At 41.1% G+C, this 15,094-nt stretch overlaps 1 protein-coding gene across 4 annotated transcripts in view; it reads right to left on the bottom strand.

Moving 5' to 3' along the window:
• Positions 1–15,094, bottom strand: part of LOC126262649 (sorting nexin-24-like) — a 67,583-nt gene that overhangs the window by 41,185 nt on the left and 11,304 nt on the right. For 2 of the 4 annotated variants that reach the window (XM_049959414.1, XM_049959413.1), the window contains exon 2: positions 11,671–11,713. The gene's annotated coding sequence lies outside the window, so the exon portion shown is untranslated. The remainder of the gene's footprint in view (positions 1–11,670; positions 11,714–15,094) is intronic. The other 2 variants (XM_049959415.1, XM_049959416.1) reach the window with 1 other exon arrangement.

The following is a 15,094-nucleotide window of genomic DNA, read 5'->3' as shown; positions in this document are numbered from 1 at the left end:
ACCCAGAACCTCTCACAGAAGAATCCCAAGAGTGCCCCACTTGTGACAGGATACTTTCCGGGACTGGATCAGACTCTGAATGTGGCTCTCCAGCAGGGATACGACTTCCTCAAATCCTGCCCTGAAATGAGATCCATCCTTCATGAAATCCTCCCCACTCCACCAAGAGTGTCTTTCCGCTGTCCACCTAACCTTCGTAACCTCTTGGTCCATCCCTATAAAATCCCCAAACCACCTTCCCTATCCTCTGGCTCCTACCCTCGTAACCGCCCCCGATGTAAAACATGTCCCTGCACCCTCTCACCACCACCACCTACTCCAGTCCTATAACCCGGAAGGTGTACACGATCAAAGGCAGAGTCACGTGTGAAAGCACCCATGTGATTTACCAACTGACATGCCTACACTGTGAAGCCTTCTATGCGGGAATGACCAGCAACAAACTGCCCATTCGCATGAACGGACACAGGCATACCGTGTTTGTTGGTAATGAGGATCACCCAGTGGCTAAACATGCCTTGGTGCACGGCCAGCACATCTTGCCACAGTGTTTCACCATCCGGGTTATCTGGATACTTCCCACTGACACCAACCTATCAGAACTCCACAGATGGGAACTTGCCCTTCAATATATTCTCTCTTCCCGTTACCCACCAGGCCTCAACCTCCGCTAATTTCAAGTTGCTGCTCCTCGTACCTCACCTGTCATTCAACAACATCTTTGCCTCTGTACTTCTGCCTCGACTGACATCTCTGCCCAACCTGTCCTTTTCCCCCACTAAGGTAAGTCTTTCCGCTCCTGGGATTGGAATGACTCCTTACCCTCTCCCTTAAAACCCACATCCTTTCGTCTTTCCCTCTCCTTCCCTCTTTCCTGATGAAGCAACCATGGGTTGCGAAAGCTTGAATATTTGTGTGTGTGTTTGTGTGTTTTTTATTTTATTGTGTCTATCAACATACCAGTGCTTTCTCATTTGGTAAGTTAAAGCACCTTTGTTTATATTATATAAAAGTTCAAAATGTATTGCCAGCAGTAGATTACAATCTTACACAAACGTAAAGGTAGGCAAGAGCTTTATTTTTCATACTGAGGATATTATTTACAGGACAGTATATTTTTCAACAGGTGGCATATAACAGTATCAGAGTTAGGGCCAATCACATTAAAAAATTGTTATTTATGTAGGTTAACTGGCTGGTGCAAAGGGAACGTAATGTAGACTGCCAGTTAAATTTAATATTTACTACTTAATTGATATGTGAACATGGGCAGCTGTTAATTATGCTATACCGTGATACAAATGTATGATTCAACTTAAGTGCCATCTGTTAGTGAAAATTTAGTTGTGTCAACACAAGTTTTTGCTTTTAAAAAGAAATTCCACATATTTCTGTACACACCACATCATACTGAAGGCAATACTTTTCATAAGAAAAATTTTCCACTCCTTCTGTCACAAATAGTCCATTACATCCTCTAACCACACATAATTTGAGTTCAATGTTTTAAGGAAAGAGTTTTCAATGGAGTTAACGCATGTAAACATTTTGTTAAATGCTTCACCGTAACATATCTGTACAGATGTGTTCACTTTTTTAGTAAATATACTTACAGCTGATTTAACAGAAACACTGAAGGGATTTAGTAATTTATACATTTACTTTGCCTCAACATATAGTAACTCATTTTATTTTACATACATATTCTGTAGAGGGGTAACTCTGTGTAGACATGGATGTGAAACACATCAAGACTTATTTTATAAAATGCATGTCATTTACATCACACAAATTTATGCATATAGATTTTAACAATATTCCACTAATTTACATACACGCTTACATATATTACACAAAAACATAAAAAGGGATGTAATTATGAATTATAGAACATAGGAGTTTGCAAAGATTCAGTCTGAGTTATCTTGTAAGGAAGAGTATCTTTTAACTATGCTTTATCATATAGATAAAAAAAAGTTGTGTCTTTCGCAACTGACCTATTCATGCTATGTTTCTTCCATATAATTAGTTGTATAATGTTCACAAATTGTTGGATTTAATGAGCACAAATAGGACAAGAACAGCAAACAAAGATGTGGGAAGCGGTCAGTCTTTCTATCAAAAAAATCACCGAAAAATGAAGTTTTTCAAGCAAAAATCTTAATTTACTTTTGAATAATTTATCTTGTAGGGACTTAATATCACTTGCAAGTTATTAAAAAAGTTTGGTACAAGGGTTTTTTGACACTGTTATAACCTATAGAAATTCTTCCTGTCACAGAGTAGATTGCATTTACTACTTGTTTTGTGAGTAAGGTCTTTTGTTTATTTCACAGCAAGGAGGATTGTCAATTATAAAGATCACTGGATAGATGTATTGTATAGAGCTAGTGCCAGTGGTATCCACACTTGCTTAAAAAGACTATAATAGAAGGTTCTAGGAGTCACACACAATTCTGAACAACCTTTCCCTTTATGTTGATTTTTATTATGCCCGCAAATTGTCCCAGAAGAAGATTCCTTACCAAAAGTGAATGAAAATACCCAAAATAGGCGAACTTTGACACACTGATATCTCTGATATTAGAAACTATCCTCATGGCAAATGTCAAGCACAGGCTTCTCAAGCTTTGTAGAATGCGATGGTCCCAACTAAGCGCACTATCTATAGGGTCATCTAAGAATTTTGAGCAATGTATTCAGTCTGTTGACCTTCATATGCATGAGCACAGTGCAAGATCTGTAGTATACCAAGATATTAAGCACCTTGTGAGTGATTTCACACCTACTAGGCCACACCTACTAGGCCAAGACTCTCCACACTCATGGCAAAAGGAAAATTATTCTATAATCAATGCCCATGAACTAATCAAAGAAACAGAGGAAGAAGAAAAGGACTTGTTCTACAAATTCCTGGAAAGAATATATGATGACTGACTGGGTCACATCACAAAAATATCTGCTGGCAACCTCAGTCCTTAAGTTGGAAGTAACAGATAGCGAAACCAACAACTGGGCCCCACAGCACACACACCACAAGCAAAGGTAATAGAACAAGGTTCATATTATTCACAGCATCTCAAAACAAGGTTGTGGGTTCCTATTTTCCCCACACTAAGGTGTACACAAAGGAATGTGAAAGTCACCACATGGGAACAGGATTTATCATTTCATGATTGATGCAAAATACAATTTAGTCATCTTGGACGTGCCTTGCCACAAAGGCCTACATGTAGATCCAGACAACTTTTTGGTATGGGCACTAGTCGGTACACCAGAAGATGATATCACAGATCCTTGAAAGGACTTAAAGAGTGCAGCAACTTTGAGAATCAATGGGAAATGATAATGGACTGCAGTGGATATGTCAGAAAATGAAACAGTGGGAACTGAAGCAAGGCACATAAAATCTCCACAGTTTGATACTGAGTGATATAGAAACAGAGGAAAAGAACAAGGCATAAAAAAGAATAATACAATACATGTAGTGTAAACTCACAAGGAAGAAAAGGACTGAAATGAGGATCCATCAACAAAAAGGGAGAGACTGGATGAAAGTAAACATCAAGAATTGGAGAGCAACTTTTCTGTGGAAAAACTAACTTGGTAAAGGATAAAACAGGGAAAATCTAAAACAAGAGGACAGCCCTGTTGAAGATGGTGCTGACATTTTGATAAACGCCTGGCTCACCAACTCTGAAAGAAGTGAGAACTGCCCTTAAGAAAGTGAATAAGTCACCGTCAACTGGTTATATTCCACTGAAACTATTCACAGTAGACAGTAATCAATACAGATTCTCCTTCAGCTTGAAATGTCAATATGAGATGAGGAGAAAATGCCCCAGCAGTTAAAAGATAGCTTTATACCCTGTATACCCCACATACAAGTAAAGAGATATGTTGAACTGTGGTACCTATTGAGGAGTTACACTGCTAAATTTGAAGTATAAAGTATTGTCTAACATACTGTCTGTATGTCTCCTCTCTACTGTTCAGAGAAAGATCTGTCAAATATAAAGCAGCAAATGCTTGCATAGACATGAGCAACTGTACTGTGCTTTGACTGCACTAGGAACTCCAGGAAAATTGTTAGAGCTTGTAAGAACGAATATGGATGAGGTACAGAGTAGTACAAGAACAGGTGGAATGGCATCTCATCCACTAGATGCACAACACAGTATAAGACGAGAAGATATGCTATCAGATCTAGTTTTTAACGTTGCCTTTTTGAAGGTTATGTAGGATGCAGGAAAGACTGTAATGAGGTGCTGGTGTCGAAAAAGGCCTGTCAGGCTACCATTTCAACTAATCAGATGGTCTATCCCTTGCAGGAAACCACAGTGGTAGGGGGACAAAAGGCCCTGTGTTAGAGAACCCAGCATAACTGGCAGGCATTCATTCTTTCATGCAGTTTGCAGAGCACATTGGTGAGGGTAATCAGCCAATAGTTGTTAATGGATGTTGAGTTTTCACTTGGCTAAAGGCTGGAATGATGATAATATCTCACCATTGCAAAAGGAAGAGACTGTCGAGCCAAATACAGTTGAAGATCTTGAGTACATGGTGCCGATGAGTAACAAGATGTTATATCCTCTGACTGAATGGAATAAGGCCCTGGGGCCGTACTGTGAGATGAGGCAAGCAATTCCCAGACAGCACACAGTTCATTATATAAATCGCCATGCCAAGGGGTGAGTAGAGGGGGTTATCTTCAATTCATTCCTTCTATGACCGGAAGCCAGCTTTATAAGAAGAGGACAGTGTCACAAAGTGGGTCACAAGGCATTCAGCAAAAGTCAACATATCAATACGGAGACTTTACTGAAGGAAGAGAACAAGTACAGTTGTGGATTCTTGGTGGCTTAGAAGACTACAGAGCTTGATCCAAATCTGAAATGAAGAAGCATATGTTCCCAGGAAGGAGGTGTATTGCTTCCAGCATTTCTTCTTCCTGCACTCAATTAAATAGCAAGACTTAGCACATAGTCACTTCAAAATGATAACACTAGCCTGTGAAGGATGTTGCTTGAAGTATTGTAGGGCTCTTCAGTGATAGTGAACAGCTATTCCAATCTCTCCGGTCCACCAAGGCAGCGGCCAGGGATGGACAGAACCTGTAGAAATGGGAATAGCAGTTCCAGAAGCATGGTTGATCGCATCGGACATGTCTTGCACAAGCTCGTCCATGCAGTCTCACAGAGGATGAGTGAAGATAAGAGCAGCGAAGATATACAACTGCCAGTTGGTTCTTCAAACTGCCCTGCACGGTGGTCGGTCTGTCTGTGGCAAGAAAGCGACAGGGTCACCATAAAGTGGTCACTTTCAAACAGACTGCCACATAGTGACCAGACTTGGGAAAGATATAGTTAGATCAATAGCTGAAAAGGTTCTATGGGCGACATGAAGTGGGTAGGAGTACTATCACTGATGGGAAAAAGCTCGTCAATTAGAAGGCTTGAACAACATGAAGTGATACACCCTACAGGACCACAGGAAGTAGTGCACACTGAAGTCCACAATTAGGAGAAAAGGGGGGGGAGGGGGGGGGGGTTTGGACTAAGAGGGTCAACTCAATGAAAGTGAGATGTCCATCTGGAAGTAAGTAAATGTTGCAAATGGTAATGGATAGGCTCATTTGCATCCATACCACTATTTCTTCCAACATGGTACAAAGGGGAATGCACTTGCTTGCAATATCTGTGTGATGGTGTAGTTCTGGCAGGTAACAGTAATACAGTAAACTGCATTTATACATTTCTCAGCTATATGTTTGTCACATTTGCATGTTATATACTGTGCACTTTTTTGATTTTGCACACGAAGTTACTCCACTTTCAGGTTTTCCATTTATACATCCTCGCACTTTTACACTATTATTTTACTCCTCAGTCATTTTTGCCGCATTGTTAACAATATAAAGACTAAGAAATTGTCTTGAAATGTTTCATTTATGGTGTGGCCAGTGACTGTTGATTTGCTGTGTACATGCAAAGTTGCATATATTTTTGTGGGCCTTAATTTCAGTATACACACGGTGACACTGTTGTTATTGACCTTGTGGCAGTCAGTTTCAGATCGTGTAACTTGACTGAACATTGCTCCCAACAGCAGCCTTCACAAGACGTCACTCAGGGATGCTGCTGACCACCCAAGCAGTGAGTGGCACACTTACAAACAATTGGTACAAAACAACAGTGAACATAGCAGCACTAGCAACAGCAGCATCAAAGTAGTGCACAGGAACAATTGCACCTATTCTCAGTGGCAGCATAATGTGCTGCACTGTGTGAACGCAAGAGCTGCAGAGTAGCACTTCTCGGTGGCGTTGTGTAATGGGGCCCTAAGGAGAGGGAATGCAGCCCACGGTTCAACAATCACAATAAATAGGTGGAGAGCACACCGAGTGAAACTAGGAGTGTTTTTGCCGGGGTGAACTCAATTTTTCTAATGTAGTTTCCAATGTTCTTGCATGATGAGTGTCACAAAATAAAAGAAGATGTCTTTCCATTCAGGAGAAAGTAAACATAACTGAAGAAGTGCAAAGAAGTCCTAGTGAACCTAAAGTGAGCATCGCAAAGCATCTCAAAATCCCATACTCCACTTTAACTACTCTACTGGCCAATGACGTGCATAAGATTCAGTGTTTCAAAAGCGGAGCCAAATGGTGAGAAATGCACGCGTATCCAGGGTGGGAACTTTGCAGTCATGGAAAAATGCCTACAGACTTTGTTTCAGCAAGTGTGCTTTACCTATTTCAGGTGCAATACTGAAAGGCAAGGCTTTAGAATCATCAAAAAACTTAAATGTTGAAAACTTCCAGGTTTCTTCTGATTGGTTACACTGCTTCAAAGTAAGATGTGGCATTACTGGCCACAGAATTTGTGGGGAGGCTAACATTGTGGATAATGTGATGTAGACTGTTGGAAAGACCGTGATCGTCAAAGTATAATACCAAAACACAGTCTGAAAGATATATACAACATAGACAAAACAGAACTTTTTTTAACTTTTTGCCAGATAAAACATTAGCATTTAAGGGTGATCCCTGCTTTGAAGGAAAAGAAGCAAGCAAAAAGTGACAGTACTCCTTACCGTAAACGCAGATGGCTCTGATATACTCTGCCCTCCACCAAAGCCTCGATGTTTCAAGGGCATTAGGTCATATCCCACTGAGTATGAGTCAAACAAGAAGGCATGGATGACTGGAAACCTCTTCGAAAGTCACCTTGATAAGCTTAACACCTGCATGTGTCATGAGAAGAGGAAAATACTTTTGCTTCTAGACAACTGTACAGCCCATTCTCCGGCACTATAGTTCAGCAACATAGAACTGACTTTTCTTCCAACAAACTGCATGAGCCATATTCAATCTCTGGACTCTGGCATCACTGCCACCTCTGCCCAGGGACTGGGGTGTTTGCGTTGTCCTCCTCATATCGCCATGCCCCACAAACCAATCATCATCATGATCATCATCATTGCAGCCAGAAAAGCAAAGTACAGGAAAATGCTGGGTTCAATGTGATATTGCACATCTAGACAGTGAGATCCAAGAGATCAATACACTAAGCAGATTCAGAAGGATGTAGGTTGCAGTAGGTACTGGGAGATGAAGAAGCTTGCACAGGATAGAGTAGCATGGAGAGCTGCATCAAACCAGTCTCAGTACTGAAGACCACAACAACAACAACAGACAGTGAGAAGGAAGATCCTAAACTGTACCAGTTGCAGGTAAACCAAAGAATAGCCTTGTATGTTAGGACACACTTGACACATACACTACATATGTATAGCATTTCCTGTGAGTTCCCTCAGAATTTCACTAAAACTTTTAGAATACATCTATAAATTAAATTAAACTCAGCACAGATAAGTAAATGTAGCTTTTTAATTTGTATTTCTTATCTAGGGAATCCAGTACATAAGGTCTGCTTGGGATCAACTGATGTCAAACACAATATGCAAGTTCTTTTGGAAAGCTGGCATCACAAGAGATGATACTCAAGTTGATCCTGAAAATGTTGAACATTTTGTTGTAGATTTCGATACACTGAACACAATGACGGGGCTTGTATTTCAAATGGAACTGATTTTGATGATTTTGTTGACCATGATGCTGACGCATATTGCGTACATAATGACATAATTAAAAAAAACAGTGCCAGTATTAGCTGAAATAAATAGTTCTGAGGAAGCTGAAGAATCAGATGGTGAATCTGTGGACCCTCCCAGTCTGTCAGAAGCACTTACTGCATTGGAAGTACCACAATGTTACATAAGATCAAAAAACATTAGCGATGACAGGATGTGCACAGTGATTGCATAAGAAAACTTTAATTATGAATTCAGTATTGCTTTCAAAAAACAAACCACTATTATTTCACTATTTAGGCATAAATAACTTTAATTGCCCATAACTTGGACATAAGTCTATTTGAACAACTGTACCTATTACTGTGCAATATATGTATCTTCCATTTGCACGCACTTGAGTTTAATAGAAATGTACTGAAAAAATTAATCCCACTTGTACATTTATGTTACAACCCCCTAAAAAAAAAACCCATAAATGAGGTTTTACTGTATCCACTACATTTCCACTGAATGATCACATTATAGGTGTCCACATTTAGGAACGAAGAGGTCAGGAGGACCAGTCACACTCCACGATCACTGCCTGTCATCAATGGGTATGGAACCACATCAATGAGCATTTGTTCTCCTTGTCGTCCTTCTCCTTCTTTGGTGGCTGATATTTTTGTTAGGGCCTACCCACAATGAACGTATGGGGACTCCTCAAACCAACAGGCCATGTATCCTTCAGCCACTGGCTGGTTTCAGGCCTCTGACCTATGGATTTTGAGGGAGAGGGGACCAAACCCCTGTCACTAGTAGATACTGAAGGAGAAAGCTGCTTCTCTGGCTGCATGTGGGAAGTTGTTCCTGAAGATGGTGCTGCAGGAATGACAAGAGAGAAGGCAGTGGGAGAACTAGTGTGTATGATGACTGTAACTTCTGCATAATTGGTCATCATATCAATAGTAAGTAGGTGTTCACATTTTCTTTTTTTATGCTACGAGTGGGTAAACCATTGAACATAGAGGGTGGTATTCTAGGCATCTGACATACAAATGTGTGGTTTTTTTTACCATGACTACCTTTGTGGAATGGTCATCTGCAGTTGCTGCATTTTGGGTCCACTGTGCATCCGGGTGATATATGACCAAAGCGTAAGCATCAGAAGCACATCATGAGTGACTGAATTTAAGGTTTCACATCACACCTGTACATTTCTAATTTTTTCCAAATGGACATTCCCTTCAGTAGCAAAGATAAAGGTACCAAAGTCTGTTATATTATCATAGGGACCCTTTTGGACGTGTACGACGCCACATACACCTCACTGCTCAAGATTAGCCATAGCTTCTCGCCTATTTGAAGTGTAAGGTCTCTGTGAAAGATGTTTCCTTGGAACAGATCCAAAGTTTTATGAGGGGAAATGGCCACTAGCACATCACCCACACAATCACTTCTGAAGAACATAGACTGTGCAGCAGAGGAGGCATTAATCAATTGCGATCCATTGCACATTATTCCCAGAGTTTCATTCTCCAAATTTATCTTCAATATATTCTACAAAAAATAAAAGTTTGTCACAGTACAAGTATCCCCATCAATTTGAGTACATACCAACTATTGGATAAACTGGTTTGCTCCCAGATGTCTGGCTTGTTCCTCTTCACACAGGGTAGTCAGTGTAGAGAAAGCAGTAAGTTCCACATTGTAATGAGAAGAACAGTGATGTGATAGAAAAGTGATCCGTATGGCCATTGTTTTGTTGTAACTTGACACATTTCACGAGCAAAACATCCGCCCTGATACTACCTTTTCTGTTCAATGGCTCATCACGGATGCCATCCAGTTATAGCAAAGGCCATCTGGCATGACAGCCACGGCCTGGAGTCCCGATGCCCCAGGAAGACAGACATTTACTCCTTGGCATGCAAGCGAGCGAGCAGCTCAGGCATCAGCAGTTTGAACCCCATTTGTACAAAGGCTCAACAATAGGCATATAACGACCCCACCACAGCGGATTGGTTTCTGTGTTGGCTTAGAAGCACTTATAAGAATCTCCACAGGTAAATGAGCATACAATATTTACCACTGCAAGCAGTAGGTGTTATTTAGCGTGTTCTTCCCCAGTCAGTCCACATTACAGAAAAAAATTGGAAAATAAAGGTCAAACCCAAAAGGAAACAAAAAATTACTTCAGCCAGAAGGTGATGTCAAGTAAATAAATGACTATTCTGAGAAAGGAAATCAAAATTTAGGGCATAGCCAGGTCGACATCAAATGCTTCCACCACCAGAAAGAGGGTATGAGAAGGCAGGATAGTCAGAGATGAGAGACTGCTGCTGTTGTGTACATAGTTCTGCGTAGTCAGCGCCTACACAACTTTCCCAATAGAGCGCGCCCCGCTAAGCACAACAGTGCAGGCGCAGCGCTCGTCCATCTCCGCACTATGAGATGGCGCTGTCTTAGAGACGGACCAAATTCTGCTTCCACCGATCTGCGTATTAATATGTAACGCAGCCAATGAGATTGCTGCTAACGTAGAACCTTTTCTCCTCGTGAATCATACTCGCGCAGTGATACCTGAACGTGCAAGGTATTATAAAACTAGTGTACAGACCTCAGATTAGTCAGTCTGCATTAGTCTGTACCAGTCTGTAGTCAAGTTTCAGTCTGCGCCTAATAAGATTATCATATTCCTGTTCATAGCCATGAAGATAAATGAATAGACACTTAGTCAAGTATCAGAGATATGTGAGAATAAGATTAACATATCAAGACCAAAGGAACTTCAGATTGTCAATTGTAAATAGCATCCAGAATCAAGTTAAGTAAGGTTTATGATTGTTATTATTTTAATAAATGTGTGTGAAAATTAATCAAGTTCTGTTTAAAGTTGGTCACCGTCAATCTGCTACTCTAAGCATGCAAGTGGCATTTCTATCGTCTGACCTAATGGCAGAAGATAAACACGCCACGATAAGACCACGAGACATATTGCTGACACTCGTCTACTTCGTTAGAGCGACAAGTCAAATAATCTGATGGTGTGTGTAGCGAAGGTCTTACAGTACGCACACCACAGCCGCACAGGGAAAAAAGTACGTGCTGCAATAGCCTGGGACACCACGCTCACAATGTAGGTATTCGCAAAAGACTTGTGGGCCCTGAGAGGGGGGGGGGGGAGGAAGAGAAATTAAAAATTACTGGAGTAGATGATGAGCCGGAATGAATTTTCACACTGGACTGTGTGTCGATATAAAATTTTCTGTCAGGTTAAAACTGTGTGCCAGACCTGGATTCGCGCCTGGGAAGTTTAGAAGGTAAGAGACAAGGTACTGGGGGAAGCAAAGAGCTGTGAGGATGGATAGTGAGTCACACTTAGGTAGTTAACTAGGTAGAGGCAAAGGTCCCCAGATTTGAGCCCAGCACATAGTTTCAGTCTTTTAGGTAATGAGCAATTCTAATACTACATGCAGAAGGCAGTACAGCAAAAATTTTTACATAACTGAGCAGGTTCAAAATAAATAAAAATGAATTTCTTGCATAAAATTATATTGGGAGCAATAATACTCTTATAATAATTAAGTGACTTACCAGAGTGTATTAGACATACCAGTTGAGAATGATGATGCAGCTACTGAAAAAAGAAGAAAAAGGGGAAAATGGTCAGAATTAACAGCACAAAAATAAAATGAAACAGTAAGCAATGAATTGTTTCAAATAACCAGTCTTTCAATTTTTTTTTCCTATATTGTGCTGATCTCATATCTACAGAGTTACTACACACTACATCACTTATTTTATCTACTTTGGATATTGTAATCTCTGTCCACTGTTCTATTTTACCCCTCTACTTCTCCTTTCACCACCAAGGTAATTTCTGGATGCAGTAGCATATGTCTGGCTAATACATTACTTGTTCGTTAATGGTTTCCAGACAGGTCTTCTGTTATCTACTCTTTTTTTTTAAATTTCATTTAGTATTTTATCTGCCCACTTAATTTTTAAATTTCTTCTATACTGTCACAGTTCAAATGCTTTTGGTTTCTTCTTCACAGACTTCTAATAGTGCACATTTCACTTCCCTGGAAGAGCTCTCTTATTGAAGAAATCATCCTTCACATGTGCCAGTCTAACTCCGCTACTTTCCTTGGTTAATACATTCAAAGTAATTTTGCTTTCTAGATTGGACAATTCATTCACTTCTTCCACTACAGTGTTGCACGGGTGGACATTAACAGACTAAACAGTGAGGTCATCTATTCCTTAGTCAAGAGGGAGTTTATCTGGAGTAAGTGAGGTCCGCAAAAATATTAGTGAATTATGGAAGTATGTAGGAATAGTAAATGCGAGGAACTGAAATCAATGTTGATGCCAGAGCTGAGAAATAATTTAAGGAGTTTATATGAGTCGCATCAGTGAGGAGGTCAGAGCAGACAAGGGTTCTCTCAGGTCTCATCTGTGGCAAAAGAAATCCTTCCTGTATCTGACTTCTTTCAACCCCCCCTCCCCCAGCCAACCTAATTAAGAGCAAAGACAGTTACAGAGTAAATGCTTTGGAGCTGGAAGATTCTTAATAGTAAAAATGAGGAAGCTAGAAATATCATGGACATCAGTTGGAATGACTATAATAAAATCAAGTGAGAGAAATAATCAGGTCAATAGATCAGTGGGTCCAAGCAAGTATCCCTGGGGCTTTGCACATGTCTGGGGGCCACACAATACCTTAGATTAAAACCCATTTTCACAGTGAAAACAGGGAACCAGCTTAATTGCCCACAAATCGCCCACCAAAGTGAGAGGCAAGGAATTTAGAAGACCACACTTAGCATGGATAGCCAAGAGGAGGAGGAGGAGGAGGAGGAGGAGGCATTCCAACAGGATGTGAGCTGCTGTCTGTAAGGCTCCACAACCACAACACGAGGGTAAAATAAACTATTAGTTAATCCGGTATGACTGACACAGAGGTGACATCAGATGGTGGTTCCTTCTGGGAGAAATGGAAGGAGTAGTGTCATGTAGCAGTAGTATCCTAAATAGTGCAGGGTTTATTAGAGGGGACAGTAGCCCACTGAATGTTCCATCTCCGAGTGAGGAAAGAACTTACTTCACCCGCAAATCTGCACCTAGGATTGTGCAGTCAACCAAACAGTCAACCAGTTCATTCCCTGGGGTATCCACATAACTTGGGACTCAGATACAGACAACTGAGCCCACAGTATGATTAAGGTCAGAGAGAAGGTCATGAATGGAAACTATCACAGGGTGGCAGGTGTAACATTGCTCAATACCCTGTAAACTGCTCACTGAGTCACTACAAATTAAAATGCTGTGGAGAGAGGTCTGATTAATGAAACATACGGTTCTCTTAATGGGTATCAGCTCCACTGTGAAAGCACAATGATTCCCTTACAACAGATTTCTTTTTTGTCACATGGAAGATGTACAAGCATATCGCAGCCTATCCAATGTTTCAGAGCTCTCAGTGAAAATGACGGTTCACCTTGATAATCCTGAAGAATCGAAGAAAGGAAGAGCTGCCAAAAAGTTGGTCGGTTGGTTTGTAGATTAAAGGGACTAAACTGCAAAATTATCAGTACCTTTTTTCTTAGTCACAAAGGTCTCGGATGAAAACCATACCCCAAAAGAATGCTACCATCTAAGATCAGGGGAAGGAACAAAATGTGTAAAACTGTGTGTGTAAGCACATTGAAGCAGAAAAAGAAAGTATCAAGTCAAAATGGGAAACATTGACTAAAAGAAAAAAAGTGGCACAATGTGTTACAACAATATAGCAGACTGTGTTAACTGGCTGATAGCAAGAATAAAAAAGGATGAATGAGCCACTCAAACACACTAAAATCGCCAGCGTAAAAGCACAAGGCAAGAGAAACAGAGATGGCCTGAAAGATGAGGATAGGGCACCCACCCTTAAACAGAATGATAAAAACCCCCTTCATGGATAAAACAAAACTATGTTAGCCACTGATGCATTTTCACTTAAAATCGAAGGATGCGCATCAGGGAGATTGAAAGTCCACCGCAGGGTGGCTACCTCTGGACAATCCAACAAGTATGAACCACAGTGACACTGAGGTGGGTCTCGCAATGTTGGAAGTAACAGAGAGTCAACCAAGTATGGCCAATGCAGAGCTGGCAAAGGATAATGGCGTCCTTGTGAGAGGCTCGTATGGAAGACCTCCACACATTCATCGTATCCTTTATCATACATAACTTATCCGGCAAAGTCAGGGAGCGCTATTCTGTACTCCAGAGCCCAAAAATGTTGCAGCAGAAAACCAATCGAAAATCAGATTCCGGTAAGCCGATCTCCAGACTCTGATTACAAATAGCCTCTTTGGCTAGCCTGTCAGCTAGTTCATTTCCCAGGGTTCCGACGTGTCCCGGGGTCCATAAGAAGTCCACAGGTCGTCCACATTGTTCGAGGATGTAAATGGACTCTTGGATGGTCATTACCATAGGATGGTGAGGATAGCATTGGTTGGGAGCTATTAAAGCACTCTAGGAGTCACTACAAATGAGGAAGGACTCCCTGGCACAGGAAAGGATATACTCAACAGCACAAGTAGTCAGGTTGCCCTGAGGGCTCACTGTACGAGGCAGAGACGAGCACGAACTACCATCACCAGCGAGGGCCACATAGTCATAGCTGCAGCATAGGAGGATGGCAATCGAATGGGGTTCAACTAGTCATATTTCTTTTTGACCTTTTGGTAAGTCAGCCTGTCCACGGTCCTGTACTCCATACATCCACAATCTCCACATATGGCACTGGAACTGCACCGGGAAGCCATGTGCCCAAATTTCCAGCACTTAAAGCACCGCATAGCGGGAGGACATAAGATTTTACGTCACATCGGTATACCATCACCTTCACCTTTTCTGGCAACAAATCATCCTCAAAGGCAAAGATGAAAGCAGTGGTGTTGTTGTTGTTGTTGTTGTTGTGGTCTTCAGTCCTGAGACTGGTTTGATGCAGCTCTCCATGCTACTCTAT

Source organism: Schistocerca nitens, chromosome 6 (assembly GCF_023898315.1).
Source record: "Schistocerca nitens isolate TAMUIC-IGC-003100 chromosome 6, iqSchNite1.1, whole genome shotgun sequence".
NCBI classification, from domain to species: Eukaryota; Metazoa; Arthropoda; class Insecta; order Orthoptera; family Acrididae; genus Schistocerca; species Schistocerca nitens.
Note: the sequence above shows the minus strand (reverse complement) of the source record. Positions and strands in the feature narration are given on the sequence as shown.